This window comes from Pempheris klunzingeri, chromosome 20 (genome assembly GCF_042242105.1).
Source record: "Pempheris klunzingeri isolate RE-2024b chromosome 20, fPemKlu1.hap1, whole genome shotgun sequence".
Classification (NCBI taxonomy): Eukaryota; Metazoa; Chordata; class Actinopteri; order Acropomatiformes; family Pempheridae; genus Pempheris; species Pempheris klunzingeri.
The window spans coordinates 7,233,914-7,249,232 of NC_092031.1; the positions used below are offsets into that span (position 1 = coordinate 7,233,914).

Here is a 15,319-nt window from a genome sequence, read left to right on the forward strand (position 1 = left end):
TAGAGATCTAAGCTACAACAAATTGACAGTTCTCTTCACCACCTCGTAATTCAGTTCCATACAGATATGACACTCAACACTCTAATGTATTCTGTGTGGATGGATGCACTCAGCATCTCAGGGGAGAGATTTGAGTGGCGACAGTGAGGCTACTGAAATGAAAGTTGAATACATATGTAACCTGGGAATCAATCTGCTTAAAATAAGTTTAGATGTTGAGCTGTATTAGACCATTTATTGTGTTAAATTAAAGGACAATGAGGAAATCTGGGAAAACTAGCCTGGTTAGTGGGGTGGGGGTGCAAAAAAAAAAAAAAAAGAGAGGAGAATTTCCTATTTCACTGGGTAATGCTAACACATACGCCACACTAATTAGCAGTGTGACATAAGTGCATGTTCAATATGAGCTGAGAGGCGAGGGGTGACGCTGGTTCCACGGGCACAGGAGTGTTCTCATTAACAACTCTGTATTCTAACGGTGTACAAAATTCAACTAAATAAAATATGAATGAATACATTCATTGGAATATACTGAAGAGGAAGATTATACAGTCGATCAAGCACCGGTAACTCTAATACATCACTGCATTTCATTACTGCTTCCCATGTAGGATGGCATTTGGGATTTTACTGAGAGAATTTGTCGCGTGTGATCCACATGTACCAGGAGGTGTTTGTATCAGGTGATAGTAAGGAGGATAACATGACGGGCTATGACTGGACTAGGAATGGGGACACCCGCTTTGCCTCCACTCTTTATCTTCTGGGCTTACTGATGGAGGAAAGTATGTAATCCTGATTGACAGGATGATATAAATGATTCGTCTACAATAGAAGCACAAGTTTTGTTTATTTCACATTCTCTCATCTCTGTTTCACCTCAGCAATTTGGGATGTATTGGCTGCTGTTTCCTTTGAACATTTCACTTGTCATATGTGTGTGTGATATGTGTTGTATTTTATTGTTGGAGCCTTGTCAAAGGAGAATTTCTGTCACTGTCTGGGGCAGACAATAAAGTCTATCTATCTATCTAAAGGGCAAACATCTGTTTATTTGTTGCAATATTTCATATTCCATATATGCTAATGTTGTGTAAAATCTGTTACTATTTTGCTGTATTTGATCGTGACAGTAGAGATACTTTTGAACCAGGAATGTTGACAATCCCAGCAGACCAAGCAGCAAAAATTAAAGACTGAGTCTGGATCACCCTTAGACTACAACACTGTGTACACCATCCATACAGGGGACAAGGACATCAAATAGAAGTCCACCAAGGGCTTGGCTTTGAGGTAATGAAATCAATAAGAGAGCAGAGTCACTCCAGTGACATGTCCGCTGCCACTGGTTTATCCATCTGAGAAACAGTTTGCTTAGACAAGCAGATCGTTGAGCAGATTCCAATAACAGAAAAGCCTTTTTCAACCATACATACAGTAGACATCACCTCCCAACGGAGTTCTATCCCATTAAACAAATGCTATTAACCCAGGTTAAAATCTAAAAACACTTGCCAAGCACAGAGATGGCACAAGGTCAAATCTTTACAAACATTCTTTAGCTTTCTCCCGTGACAAACCTGCAGCAATAAGGTCGTGAAGCAGACATGTTACTGTCACTCCAAAACAAGAAGCCAGTCTCATAAAACTGTGTTGTGAGAGTGAGTGCAGTGTTCAGCGCCTTGAAGCTACACTCAGTCAGTCAGGAAGCAGGAGTATTTCATGTCACGCTGTAGAGACGCGAGATGAGGCGAAGGGATGAACAAAGAATAACAAAACTTTCTGTTATTCACGAGTGTCATAAAGGGCTCGTGTGAGAGAGCTGTGACGCAGCGAGAGAGTGATAAACAAGGGAAGGAGGTCTAATGGATTTAAGAGAGACGCGAACCTGAGACTGAGCTATAATTCAGTCACGTCTTCTCTGTCACTCCCTTAACATTTTTTGGCACTTTCTTCCACAGCTGGATCAGCTGTCCTGCTGGCTGCGACCGAATTGGATGCAGCCACAGGGCTGTCAAGCATTGGTTTCGTTTTTGACCAGTATCTTGAGGACAGCGATAAAGATTTAAAGAGGAAGAATATGAGTTGCTTTACTATCAGCTTTTCTTTTGCTTCTTTTCTTCTACCTTTTCATGAGGAACATAAAAATCATAAGAGTTAATGAGATTAAATAACCTTATAACAGAAAATCCTTGTTTATTTTAACTACGGAAAATTGGCGCATTGGGGGGAAAAAACATCCTTTGTAATTTCATTTGACAGGTATCCTGTGTCATAAATTTGTTTAAAAAAAACTGTAAAAAATTCATTACAATAAAGTATCTCATAACATCCAACAGGATTTAATGATGATGAGAAAAGATTTCAATGAAAAAAAACAAAACAACAATAACGAATGATCCAATAGAGAATTTCCTTAATGAATTTAGGGAAATCTGCCTAATCAGAGACAGCATAATAATAATAATAATAAAAGTATGACAGACAAGCTGTAATAATGAGAAGTGTTACATTAAGAATAAGCCAGCTTTGTTATTACAAGAAAGCTTTTCAAGAAAAATAAATTAGGATTCCATCCAAGTTACACATGTTAATTAAAGAGGATTTCCATTATATGATTCTTTTCTTTATCTTTGACATAACTAAAATCTTCATTTTGAGGGATGGATTTATTTTTCACCCAAAATGCAAGTTAACTCCCCCCTGACATATCGACTACACAAGGTCCTGAATGGTGAATGATGTTGTCAGTCTTTATCATATGTGTTATGGGTGGCTGTGCGTTGCTTATCTGCCGATTTACAGGTACACAAAGTATGTGCAAAAAAAAAAAAAAAAAATCTACAAACAAACACACACACACACACATACACACATACACTTAAATGTAAAAACACACAGTAACAGCAGCTGCTGTCTGGAGAACTGCAGCTCATTACCATGGTACCCGCGGCTTAAAGCAGGACTAGGGGTTTCCCTATGCAAGAGTGAGGGCGAGATATATCTCCAAAAACATCCAACCAGGCACCCACTTATTTCCCTCCCTCCTTATTTTGATCACTGAGCACTACAACGGTATGCCAATTAAGTCCAAAAGGAAAATACACATATCCAGTCTTTTCCTGCACAAACAGTGTTAACATCTAACTAGCCTATGACAGATGGATAAAAAGCCACGAGGAGATCAGGCAAATAAGCTTTTGACAGAGGGAACAAGCAGATGGAATCATCTTCCCACACAAGGAAAAGGGCTGCGAGGACTCTGGGAAATTTTAACAACAGAAGGTGAATGGACTTCGAATGAAACTCTCGAGGCTAATACATGACAAGCAATGCTCTATGGAGGCAACACGCGAAGGAATTAAAGACACAGGTATGCACGGAGACTGCCGCGTCTCATAAACACATCCGTCGGTGTCTTTCGAGACAAATGCTCGCACGCTGGGCTGCAGGGCTGAGAGGGAACGTGCGGTCTGAACAGATCCATTCAAAGTTGGAATTCTTCTGCTTGTGACAAAGAAAGTGAAGCAAGTTTTGATGCGCAAACGGTCTCCATGGAAGTGAGGTCACTGACAAAACTGCTTCAACTGATGATGAGATAAAAAGATGATGCATGAACCTGCCAGATGTAGCCAAAACCAGAGCCGTACTTTCTCCACTGCAACCTTCCCTCCTCCCTCTGCTCTCCCGTGCTCCCTCCCCCTCTCGCTTAATCTCTCACTCTGTCCCTTTCTCGCTCTTTCTCTTCTGTCTCTCTCTCTCTCCCTCCCTCTCTCTCTCTCTCTCTCTCTACACACACACTCAGATGCACACACGCAGAAAAAAGGAGAAAGCCAGAGAGGAGAACTGCAGCGGCACGATGGGGATATTCTGCCTGCGTGGGCTCTGTCGCTGAGGCGTCCGGAGTTCAGCCACTGTGTGTGTGTGTGTGTGTGTCTGCGCGTGTGTGAGTGTGTGTGTATGCATGTGTGAGTGAGTGAGTGAGCCCCTGCCGACGCCGTGTGGAGAAAGGAAAGGGGAACAGAGGAGAGCGGGTGGAGAGGAGGAAAAGAGAGGGGGAGTGTTGACTGACTGGGGCTTAGAGGAACCTCACGCCACTGGATCAGAGGACACCGATGTGCAACAACTACTCCAACTACTGCTGCTGCTGCTGCTGCTGCTCTGCCTGCGTGCTGCTGCCTGCCTGCCCTCTTAACTTCTGCCATGGCATAGCCTCCTCTTCCAGCTCGCCTCTAATCCACTAAGGAAACGGGCATGCATGGGCACAACCAGGGATCTAGGCTATCGCATCCTTTACGTCAGTAATTCACAGTCTGAGGTGAGTCGCTCTTGTCCTCTCCTCTATTTCACCTCTCAGTCTGCAACTGCAAGGTGGGGGGAGTCTGTTCAAATAACCTCTGGATGGGGAATTCTTTGGGATCTCGCTCTGTGGGAATCAGCCTGGGATAAGCCAGAGGGAATGTTTTCACTGAAGATTTCCCCTTTTTGTAGGCTGATCAAATATCAAATATGTGTGGCAGATGAAAGGAGGCGAATCTTAGATTGATTTTATGCTTAGTTGCCTCTGCTGAGGTGATGTGGTTGAAGGAGATTTCAGGCAGCGGTTGAGGAATGCACTGGTGCAGAGTTTAAGAGGCGATTCAGTCAGTTTGTCAAACTTTAAACATGAAAAATGTTTACATCTCAGGTAAAAATGAGGAGGAAAAAACTCACTGGCACTGCTATCTGACATTTATCAGATCTGGCAGGTCAGTTTTCTGTTTCAGAAAGGATTTTGATCCAGATTTAACCTGACTGGTTTCAAATACATAGCTAAAATAGTGCTTGTGTACAAGGGCTTGCATGATGCTGCATTTCCTCTCAGTTTTGCAGCTGAGTGAGCGTTACATAAAACATAACGATGTGTAAACCAAAAGAAAAAAATGCAGAATTGTTACATGAAGCTGTTGCCCCGTGTATAGAGGCAGCAGCATTTTAAAGGCAGGTAGGTTGCAACACAGAGGAATACTTAATGAGAGCTGGGCATCAGACAGTTGGCTGCATCTGAGGAAGAACCTTCACTAAAGACTAATCTAGATTAATAGACTGAGAGAAGTCACCATCTCCTTAGAGATTACTGGAGCATGGGTGTGTGTGTGTGTAGATGTGTGTGTGTGGGTGAGGGGGAGAGCGAGAGAAAGAGAGAGAGGGAGCACCGGTTGCCTGGAACCCTCACATCTCGACTGTCCTCCAGTTGCCGCACATAGCGCATGTCACTCCCACTCTTCCCCACAAACCTCCTGCCATCGCTCTCTGTCTCCCCTTCAACCCTATCTCACATCAACACTCTGATACAATCTCCCCTCTGCTCTATTTCACTTTCTGCAGACACTGAGAAGAGGACTGGGGGAAACAGATGAAGATAGATAAAGAGAGAGAAAGAGATATAGAGCAATGGGGAAAAGAGATTGTCTGTGAGAAATAATAGAGCGACTTTGGCAGGAGAGGATATTTTATTTTATTTTGACAATTGAAGAATATTATAAGCTGACACTCAAGAGTGACATGAAAAGTACATACCTACTGTCACAGCCTTATTTATATAATATGAATACAATTACATAAAATTACAGGGTAGGGATGAACGTAGGATGTCACTCTAGAAAAAAGAATTGACATGCTCCCCTTCGTCTGTCATTGCCCGTCCTTTCCTTTAACCTTCGAGCTGCCTCTGTAAGAACTGGGCCTGGCCGTCCAGGAGTGATGGACGTGATGGCCCACCGCTCCAAAGCTAATCTTTATTTTTAGAAATCAGTGATATCAGCCTGCACCTCAGCCAGTCATGCTCTAGAAAGAAGAAAGCGGGTAACTGACGGTTCTGCCACCTATCCACACACAAGACGGGACTGGGTGCACGACAATCCTGTGCGCACTCACTCCAAATGCAGAGGTGCACGAAGATGGAAGGGTAGAACAAAGCTACAACAAAGCTCTTTTAAACTGCAGGGAGAAATATGATAGAGTTGGCCTGCACAAAGACACTGGCTTCCCAAAAACCAAAGAAATACAGCAGAAAGTGTGAGGTGAAAGGGAGTGAGGAGAATGCGGGGCTTTGAGTTGTGAAGTGGGCATTCGCCTCCCGTGGCCCTGCTCGCTGGGAGGGGTGCTCACTCATCCACAAAACAAATTGCTCTCCTATAAAAGAATGACTGCTTTTGGAACAAGCCAGATGTTACCATTCATGTGCTAATGATATTATTCATTAGGAGTCAGATTTTTTCCCCACAACAGCAGCACGCAGACGAGGTGAATGGTGTACCTCTGTTGTCGAAGAGGAGAAGGTGCGTGCATGTGACTTCGTGTGCCTGTTGCATACAGAAGAGGCTTCGCACCTGATCCCACCTGGGTGTTGTTGTCAGTGTGCGCTGGTGTATGTTTGTGTGTAAGGCATGGATTCCGCACTGCTTTGCAGTGGGGGTCAGCTGCGGCTCCGACAGGCCCAGAGGCAGAACAACAGAAGAGGGGAGTTTTCTGTGGTGACGCAAAAAAAGTTGAATCTATGTACCTGTATGTCTACTCTTTCACTTTAGGCTCTGCAACCCACCGTTGTTTTCATTAAAAAATCCGTTCATTGCTTCTTCAATTAACAGTTTTGTCCATAAAACACTCAAAAATGCCCAACACAATTTCCCAGAGCCCAAGGCAATGTCTTCAAATTGCTTATTTTGTTCCAAACAAAAACCCAAAGCCAGCAGATATTCAATTCACAATTAAACGAGACAAGAACAGCAAATTCTCATATTTGAAAAGCTTGAAAAAGCCATTTGCACTTTTACTTGATATATGTCAAACAATTTATTGATGATCAATCGTGTTCTCAAATAAGTTTCTAATTGATTAACTAATCGCTTCAGTACTGATTGGCTGGAGATTCTCACAAACAACATTTTGACTATTTCTAGATACAAATTATTGTTATCAGTAGATGGAGGTCAGAGGACAGGGTCATGCATGATGGTAGGCTTGATGTGACTTTGAGCCATTCAATAGTGCCCTCCGCAGTTCCCTTGTAAATAAACAAAAGTTATGTTTACATTTAGTATTTCTCACCAAAAACACATTCGGAGTATCCTCGAGGTCTAACAAGCATGTCGAGTGCATTTTCTTCCTCACAAAACATTTGCAAGGCCATTTTTGGAAGCATTATAAATTCAATTTACAGCACTCTTCAGACCTGCAGTATTCTTCTTCACTGCCTTTGCTAGTGCACTGCAACATACACGTCACCTACAGCATGTCACCTGTTGATCACTGCAATAGTGTGACACCACTGGTAGGACTATGTACCGTATCACCTGCATGTGCACAAGACAAACAACATGAGGTCCCAGTCATAGAAAACCAGCTCCATGGTCCTACTAGAGGTCTAAAGCCCCACAGTTTAACTCTGTTCTCTCTACTATATTCAGAAAAATAAGCATTTATGCAAACTTGTCAACAGTTACTCAAACTGTAACTCACATGAAGTCCTTCTGCACTTTTAGCTAAAAGCCTGACATGTATATTTTGATTTTATGTACACCTAAGACTGACTGGACCTCAACACGCCCATGTTCAGTGGAGGGAAAAAATAGAAAACCCTAAAAATTACATTTTTTTTTGAATGTCAAGTAACTTTATCAAGCCTCTCCCTACACTATGTGACTTTCATGAGTTCCAGTTGAATTGACAAAATGATGCATCTTATCGACAAGACAGAATGGTTTACTTTTGCAGACTCTCTCCCCCTGGGTCTCTGCTTATTCGTGTTCAGGGAGCCTTATCCATAGCTTCATCTTTCCTCTTCATCACTACCTCTGTCTGTTTTACTCACATTCAATTCTGCTCCATCCAAGCACACTGGAAACTGTACAACCGTTCTCCCTGCATCTGTTTATTGTTTTTATAGTCTTTTCCTCATCTTTCCCATCCTAGTGTGTGGTGGTTGTGTGTCTCTGTGTGTCTTTTTTCCTTTGCTAGGGATGACTAGGAAGAATCTGAGAGCAGCAGGGGAGTTCTCTAGTTACCCATCAGCTTTGAAACCTCAGTGTGTCTGGAAGGCAAAGAGAGAGGGAGAGACAGAGAGACAGAGAGAAAACAACACATGGGAAGAGAATGAGAGACGGAGAACAAAAAAATGAATAACAGAAAGAAGAGACATACAATGTTCTGTAGAAAAGGGAAGAGGAGAGGAAAGGAGAGAGCGATCTCATGCATTCTGATTAGAACAGGCAGCCTCTGCAGCACACATCCATTCCTGAGGTCTGATCTCCATCTAGCCTGTATGTTCACTGACATATGGATTACACGCTTCCTGTGAATTCATCAAGTTCCCAGGAACCCACCTGGGTAAAGACGTAGCGCACAAAGCCAACTAACTAAAGTGAGAAAGAAAATAACAGAGAAAGTACAATTCAGTGGGGACAAAGTGAGTAAAATAAATAAATAAATAAGGCTACAATGTCCGTAGGCTACAGTCCAAGGATAAGAGATCTGCCATGAAAACAGCAGACTGACATACAGTATAGTGAGTTGTTTCATGATAGTAATGTTTTCCTTACTGTAATATAATAGAGGTGGAAAAAATACTAATGGTGTTTACAGCACACACTTAAAGGCCTGTATGAGGTATTGTACTGTAACTGCAGTATGTTATGCAGTCTTTTTCCTACACACAATGCAAAACTGGAGGCAATATACACATAAATGTCAGATAAATCTATAGTATACATTTGAAAGTGATGTAATGCCCACATGGCTTTTCAATAAATACTATGCATATGGTAGAAACTTAATATATAAGGATATTCTGAGTGCTGAGGATTAACAGCAAATCTGGATTCATCCTGTCACAGTATCAGACCTCTGAAACTGTGCAGATTTCTAGTATTTCAAGATGGAACTGTGGAATCACAACGGTATTACAATCGTCCTGGATCTTAATGTGATTGTAAGTAGGATTGAGATGTGAAACATGTCGCCTTCTGCTCCGTTTATAATCAGGAAGTGTCATGCTGCAGTCTTGACAAAAAAATATGTTGCTGGTGTTGTTCAGTCATTACTGCATCACTGAATGATCATTCAGAGCAAAATCTTTAAAATGGTGCTTGGCAAATGTAGTGGTCCATTATGACTGAGCAAAAAAAAAGACAATCCCTTAAAATCCTGTGATTTACAGTGCAATTCCATCTCATGGTCACTGGTGCTGGAATAAAGGGGACAACAAGTCCCTTTGTCCTCCCACTTTCAGGTGTTACAGTGGTATTACTGTCATAGGGTGCTGGCGATAATGTTCAACATGTTGGTTCTTAATGTCAAATCATAATAAACCATTGTCCAATTCGGTGCTGATTAACTGAGTAGCCCCTATAGGCTACATCTTGGAAAGCTATTTATTGTTATCACCTTTTATTGTCTACATTTGTTCACCGGGCTAGCCTATTTTGTATTTTTGTGAAGTCTCAAGAAACAATTTTGGAACATTTAAACTGTTTTTTCCCGCAAGCCAGATCGGGTGGTAAACATTCTTGTTATTCACAGTTCTGCATTCCTGCAACAGTCTTTATCTTAATGTAGGCTTTGGTTATACTCCTATGTCTCTAGATGAGGCGGTTATCTATTTTTTATGTTAGTAGGTATATTGGATGTAAACACTCCATTTCAATAGGCCATGAATTTTTACTCTCTTTCAAACCTTATCTAAAAAAAAACAGAAAAGGAAAGAAACATTGACTGGTTGGGTGGCTACAGTGTAAATGGTCTGTATCAACAAGACAGACAACCCCATGCCCTTCATTTTTAATATAAGATTGTACGTAAAGAGCTTCCCAGAAGAGTGCTATACACCCTGGAAAGCCTTAAGTGCTCAAAAAAGCTGCTCCCATTTTACCATTTTGATCTGAAAGTATCCTGACGAGAAGATAGAATGTCTTTCTTGCCATTTGTGCAAAAACAGTTGGCGAGACTGAGACTGAAAGGAAGTTGACTTGAGAAAGTTCACTTATGTCATCCAAAGCTGGATGCCCCCACCCATTTCAAAATTAATTCTGGCACTACTGCTCACAGTATTAAGCTACCATTAACTTGTAGTGTTTGGTGTCAGCTGAATGCACTGTACTGCTGTTATCCCTCAACACTGACCTGTACAGTCGATCATTTGTGCGTATATATCCCCACATCACACCCTGCGAGCATGGGTGCACCCAAGCTTGCTCACGTGCTGCAGCACAGAGAAAACAACAACAAACCTACACTGTCAAATGACCTTACAAACCCAATCTAAAGTAAACTGCGATCCCGCATATCTTTTTTTACAGCATAATCAGCGTGCTCTTAAGAGACAGATCAAAGACCTTTCAAAACACTACTAAGCCCCATGTAATCATGAGAGGAAGCTGACAGGAGAGAAAAGAGGAAAACAAAACTCGAGTAGATAAATCTGGATTAGAGTTTGGAGAGTAGAGCCTGAAACTTCCATAAATGTGATGGATACTGCCACACTCATTTATTCGAGCAGCATGTGAGACCATGCCGAGCTGTAATAATGCAAAGTTGTAGCGATAGGAGAGCAGGATTTTTCTGTTGATCCTGCAGCACAAGGGACAGACCTCAAACTCACTTTGCTGGCTGCATATATTTTCAAAACATGGGAATTAAATATGTTACTATAATAGAATCCAATGTCCTGGGATGGTTTTCCACAAAATGTTGGAACCTGGCTGCAGGGGTTTGTTCCTGTTTAGACACAAGAGCATAAGTGAGGTTGACCACTGATGTTGGGTGTAAGGCCTGACTCATCCCAAAGGTGTTGGATTGGGTTGAGGTCAGGAGTCTGTGTAGGCAAGTGCAGTTAACGCAAAATCAGGAAAACATTATTTTCTGCATGGGGCACCATTATGGTGAAACCTTCTCCAAATTGCTGCCACAAAGTTGGAAGCACAGTGTAGTTGTATGCTGTCACGTTAAGATTCCCCATTTAGCTGGATGTAAAAAAGACAAAACCAAGAAAAACAGCCCCAAACAGACGTAAGTATGTGTCCCTATATTGTATGACTAAATAGCTTACTGCTATAGCTGACAATCAATCACCTAAATTGGGAAAAGATTTAAGTAATCTAAAAGAAATAAAGAGAAAATGGGAAAATGGAATGAAACACACCATTAAATGCTTAAATAAGAATAATAAGAAAGGCTGTTTCGGCAGCTGTTGCTAATTGACATGTACGGCATATTTCCAGTGTTTAATCAATTCACTGGTTTTGTGATGCATACTATATTAATGAATTTTCCCTTCGGTGGAGCAGAAGCGATAAAACAAAATTAGTCAGGCTCAAAGTTACGGTAAACATCCAATCCCCTGGTTGAATCGGGACACTGAAATTTCCACCTTTTAGGATTTTACCCCCGGAAACCAAAAGTTCAATTAGGCAACTGCCATTCACAAAATTGCTGACTCATGCTCAGTTTAAAATAATGCAAGTAATGGGGACCCATTTGAAATTCAAGGTGTGTTACATTAAATGAGCATGTGCTGTGAACATAAAGACCATTTTCATTAAAGAATAATGAATTAAATTACTGCAGTAATCTGTATTGTCCTTGCAGCACTCCAAAGCTTCAAAGAATGACTGTATTAGCAGAGGAAATCTTCCCAAAAAACAAACAGGCTCTCATCGCGGACATAGTGCATTTGAGTCCCTAGAAGTACCCCAAAAAATGACCCATAGTGCCAGGGTGACAGCCATGTGAGCTGCACTGCTAAAACAAGGTCAGATGTGAACATGTCTGATGTGTTTTGCCATGCGCACACGACCCTGTGGGGTCTGTTTTTGGTCCGTCCTGCTGGGTAGAAAATAGTGGGTCAGTTCACTTCACTTACTTGCCCCTGAATTGAAAAAAAAAAAGGATCAGGGCCACCCTAAAAAGGGGCAGTTGCCACTGCCTTGCGTGATGAGTCATGCTGTTTATGCAAGAGGCCAGGGGGTGGTGTTCCAGCCGGAGGTGAGATACGAGTGCTGCTACAGTCGCCCGGGCCCGAACCCAATGGGTAACAAATCAGATATGTGGAACCAGGGACACATCATTCAGCCTGCGGTGCTGACGTGTCAAAAGGGATCAAATTTAAATGAGGATATGATACAATACCATGAAACTGTAAGCATTGTGGACCCTGTGTGTAAGGAAGGGAGAGTAGGAATTAATGAGAAAACACTGTTGCTGTTTGTGCTGACAAACTACATTCATGTCTCAATAGCTGATGGTTTAGAACAGGGTGGCATCTTGAATTATAATCAGGTATAGTTTTGCACACATTGAATATAATGTTTAAGTTGGACGTTGTTTATAACATGGACATATTCACTGACCTCATTTGGAGAGGGAATGTAGTGTAACAGTTTAATCTCTTATACAAAATGTCATCCTTTGAACAAACATAGAGAGGACACTGAGCGTGATGGGCCAGGAGAGCGTGGCCATGCTGGTGAATAGATAATAGTCTAGGAATAAACATCACATGGTCAAACAGTCAGAGCAAGGGAAAAAAATAAGACTCTCTGACTCAAATGCTGCACAGCTGTGGTAACAATTAACTTTAAATGATTATCTGCATACAATGCAAGGGTGGACGTTTCCACTGATAACTAACTAAGTTCCCTGGTGTTCCTGTGTGCAGAACTGCAGTGACTGGGGATGATACTTTCTTGAGAACTTCTGTATTTTTTTCTATTTTTCCATTTTCTGAGTTTTACTCAGAATCACAATATGCTTCATGGGGGAGGGACAAAATAAATGTCAATACTGAGATTTTTACTTGTCATATCTTATTATAAACAGTATACAGTGCAAAATTAATTTCTGTTCTGTATTGCAATAGTGCCTGTCCTCTGACACCCTCGTTACTGTTGGGAGAATAACGTTCCAAAAAGTCTTTTTTGTTGAGCTTATAGACAATTTTCACAAGAATTACACTGCACTGTACTCTCGTGTCATTTGGTCACATCAGTAATTGACTGAATCTTTTAAGAATCAGTCAAACACCTTCATGAATAGCAGAAAACTGTCAGTTTGTGACATTGCTGTGTCTTTCATGGATTTTTAAGTTTCAAACATGGGATTCTCTCGTGAAAAACTCGCGAGACAGGTTACTCTAAAGTTAAGTATAATTGTACCAATTGTGCAAAGATATTTCTTGAATTCTTCTGCTCAATGTGGGGGAGAGTGGCTCTCTAATTGAGAACTTGTGTAACAACACTGTGCGCAAGAAAATCATAATCTTGGGCATGCCATCACTGGCAATGTGACGGCTTTAGATTATACTAGTGCCGTGCCCGTTTGAAAAGTGCCCTTTCGGAACAGGCCGATTGCTTGGCCTTTGGTATTGCTGCTTGCAGCTTTCTTGAGAACTGCTCATCCAAATAATTTTTTTCTTAACCTTTTATACCTAGCCTCTTTTTTTTTTAACACCAAGTCATTGGTAGGAGCTAGCTATTTGGGACCAGGCTATTTCCAGGAACAAAAGCGATCATTCCAAAAGTTACATTGCTGATACCTGAAATGTTTCAGATTGCTACAATGTAACATCTCCGGGCTCTCTTTCTTCATCTGTTATTGAATGTAGCGTGTGTCTTTAGCAATACATCGCAACACACCCGCCAAGTGTGAAGTCGATCAGATGAATGACTGACGATGAAATTGAAGAATGGACATAAATACATACAGACAGACGGGGAGGGACTCCTTCCATTTTAGTTAGATATTCATGCTGAGAAAATGTTACTATAGCCGTAGTAGGCAGTTTGCCAGAGCATCTTCATCTATCCATCCATTGTCTGTATTGCTTATCCTTTAGCGTCGCAGGGGGGCTAAAGCCAATCCCAGCTGAAATTGGGCGAGAGGCGGGGTACATCCTGGACTGGTCGCCAGTCAATCACAGGGCCAACACATAGAGACAGACAACCATTCACACTCACACTCACACCTACGGGCAATTTAGTGTCACCAATTAACCTAAACAGGAGGAAGCCAGAGTACCCAGAGAGAAAGAGACAATGATTTAATAATACAGAGGCAGGGCAATAATGTGATGGAGAAGACAGTGACAAAATGTCCATTTGATAGCTCCCAGGTAAGTAAACAGATGTCGTTCCTTGTTGACAAAGAGCAGCCATGGCAGATAAACTGAGAAGGATAATTATCTGATTTCGCATTTATTTAAGCGTGTGGATTGTTTGCTTACAATAAGTCAGCACGCAATAGGAGCATTAGAGTTCTGTCAGAACATCAGAGCTAACCTGCAGAGTCGTGATGCAGCTACCATACCTGTGGCATTGGGGAAAGACAATCTCTGCAGAGGATGTTTCTCCGTAGGGGATTGTTGTACAGTTTTCAATGGTTGACTAAGAAAGTCCCCATTTCTTCAAGAAATTCTCTTGTTTCTGTTCAATTAGAAAATGGAAAATGAACAGATGCCAGACTCATATATGCTAGAATGGTGCAAATGTGCTCCAAAATAGGCCAAAAATCCTATTTTTACTTAATTATTTACTGTGAGACGGAAAGGTCAGACAGTAATGAGTCCTGCTGAACCTAATGAGCCATAGAAATATACTGCAGACCTCAGGCTAGTTTTCAGAATAGTCAACAGTATATTGCTACTGTTAACTAAGAGCATTTGAGGAGTGTCTATGATGGTTAGATAGTGTCTGATAGCCACTGCAAAAGCAACCATACAAACTATGACACAAATACTCATCACAAGTGTGGGAGTGGAGGAAGACCTGGTAGTGAGAGATGCTGTAACTGGCAATAATGAACGTGTGAAAATTATGCAGAAATTGAAGTTATTGGTTTCACAGAAAAGAAGATTAAATCCGTCATAGAAATCTGCTGGGATTATTTTTAGGGTATACTAAAACCATAACCCTTGCAGTTTTTCCGTAACGACACAGAAGAATTGGAAACCATAAAGGACTAATGAACTGGCAATAAATAGGAAAGGAAAGAGGGTTTTTTTTCCCCCCAAATGTAAATGTACTGTTCATAATTATGAAAACATTAGACATGCATGATATCACCACACGCACAGTGTCAAATGTAGAAACCATATTCAATGCAAAACTCTACTATCCCTTTTATACTAACTTATCAAGTGAAGTGATTAAAGATATGCTAAAAATCTGCTTTAATATTTGTACTTTCTATGCTTTTTGTCACACATAATGATAGGTGTCTGATAAAAGCACTTATTAATAATATTCATTAAATGACTGCACAGGTTCCTCCCTTCTCCCTAAGCTTAGAG

General features: G+C 41.3%; 1 protein-coding gene across 2 annotated transcripts in view; it reads right to left on the reverse strand.

Moving 5' to 3' along the window:
• dock1 (dedicator of cytokinesis 1) overlaps positions 1-15,319 on the reverse strand; it is a 172,129-nt gene that overhangs the window by 65,299 nt on the left and 91,511 nt on the right. The gene's annotated exons all lie outside the window — the stretch shown is intronic.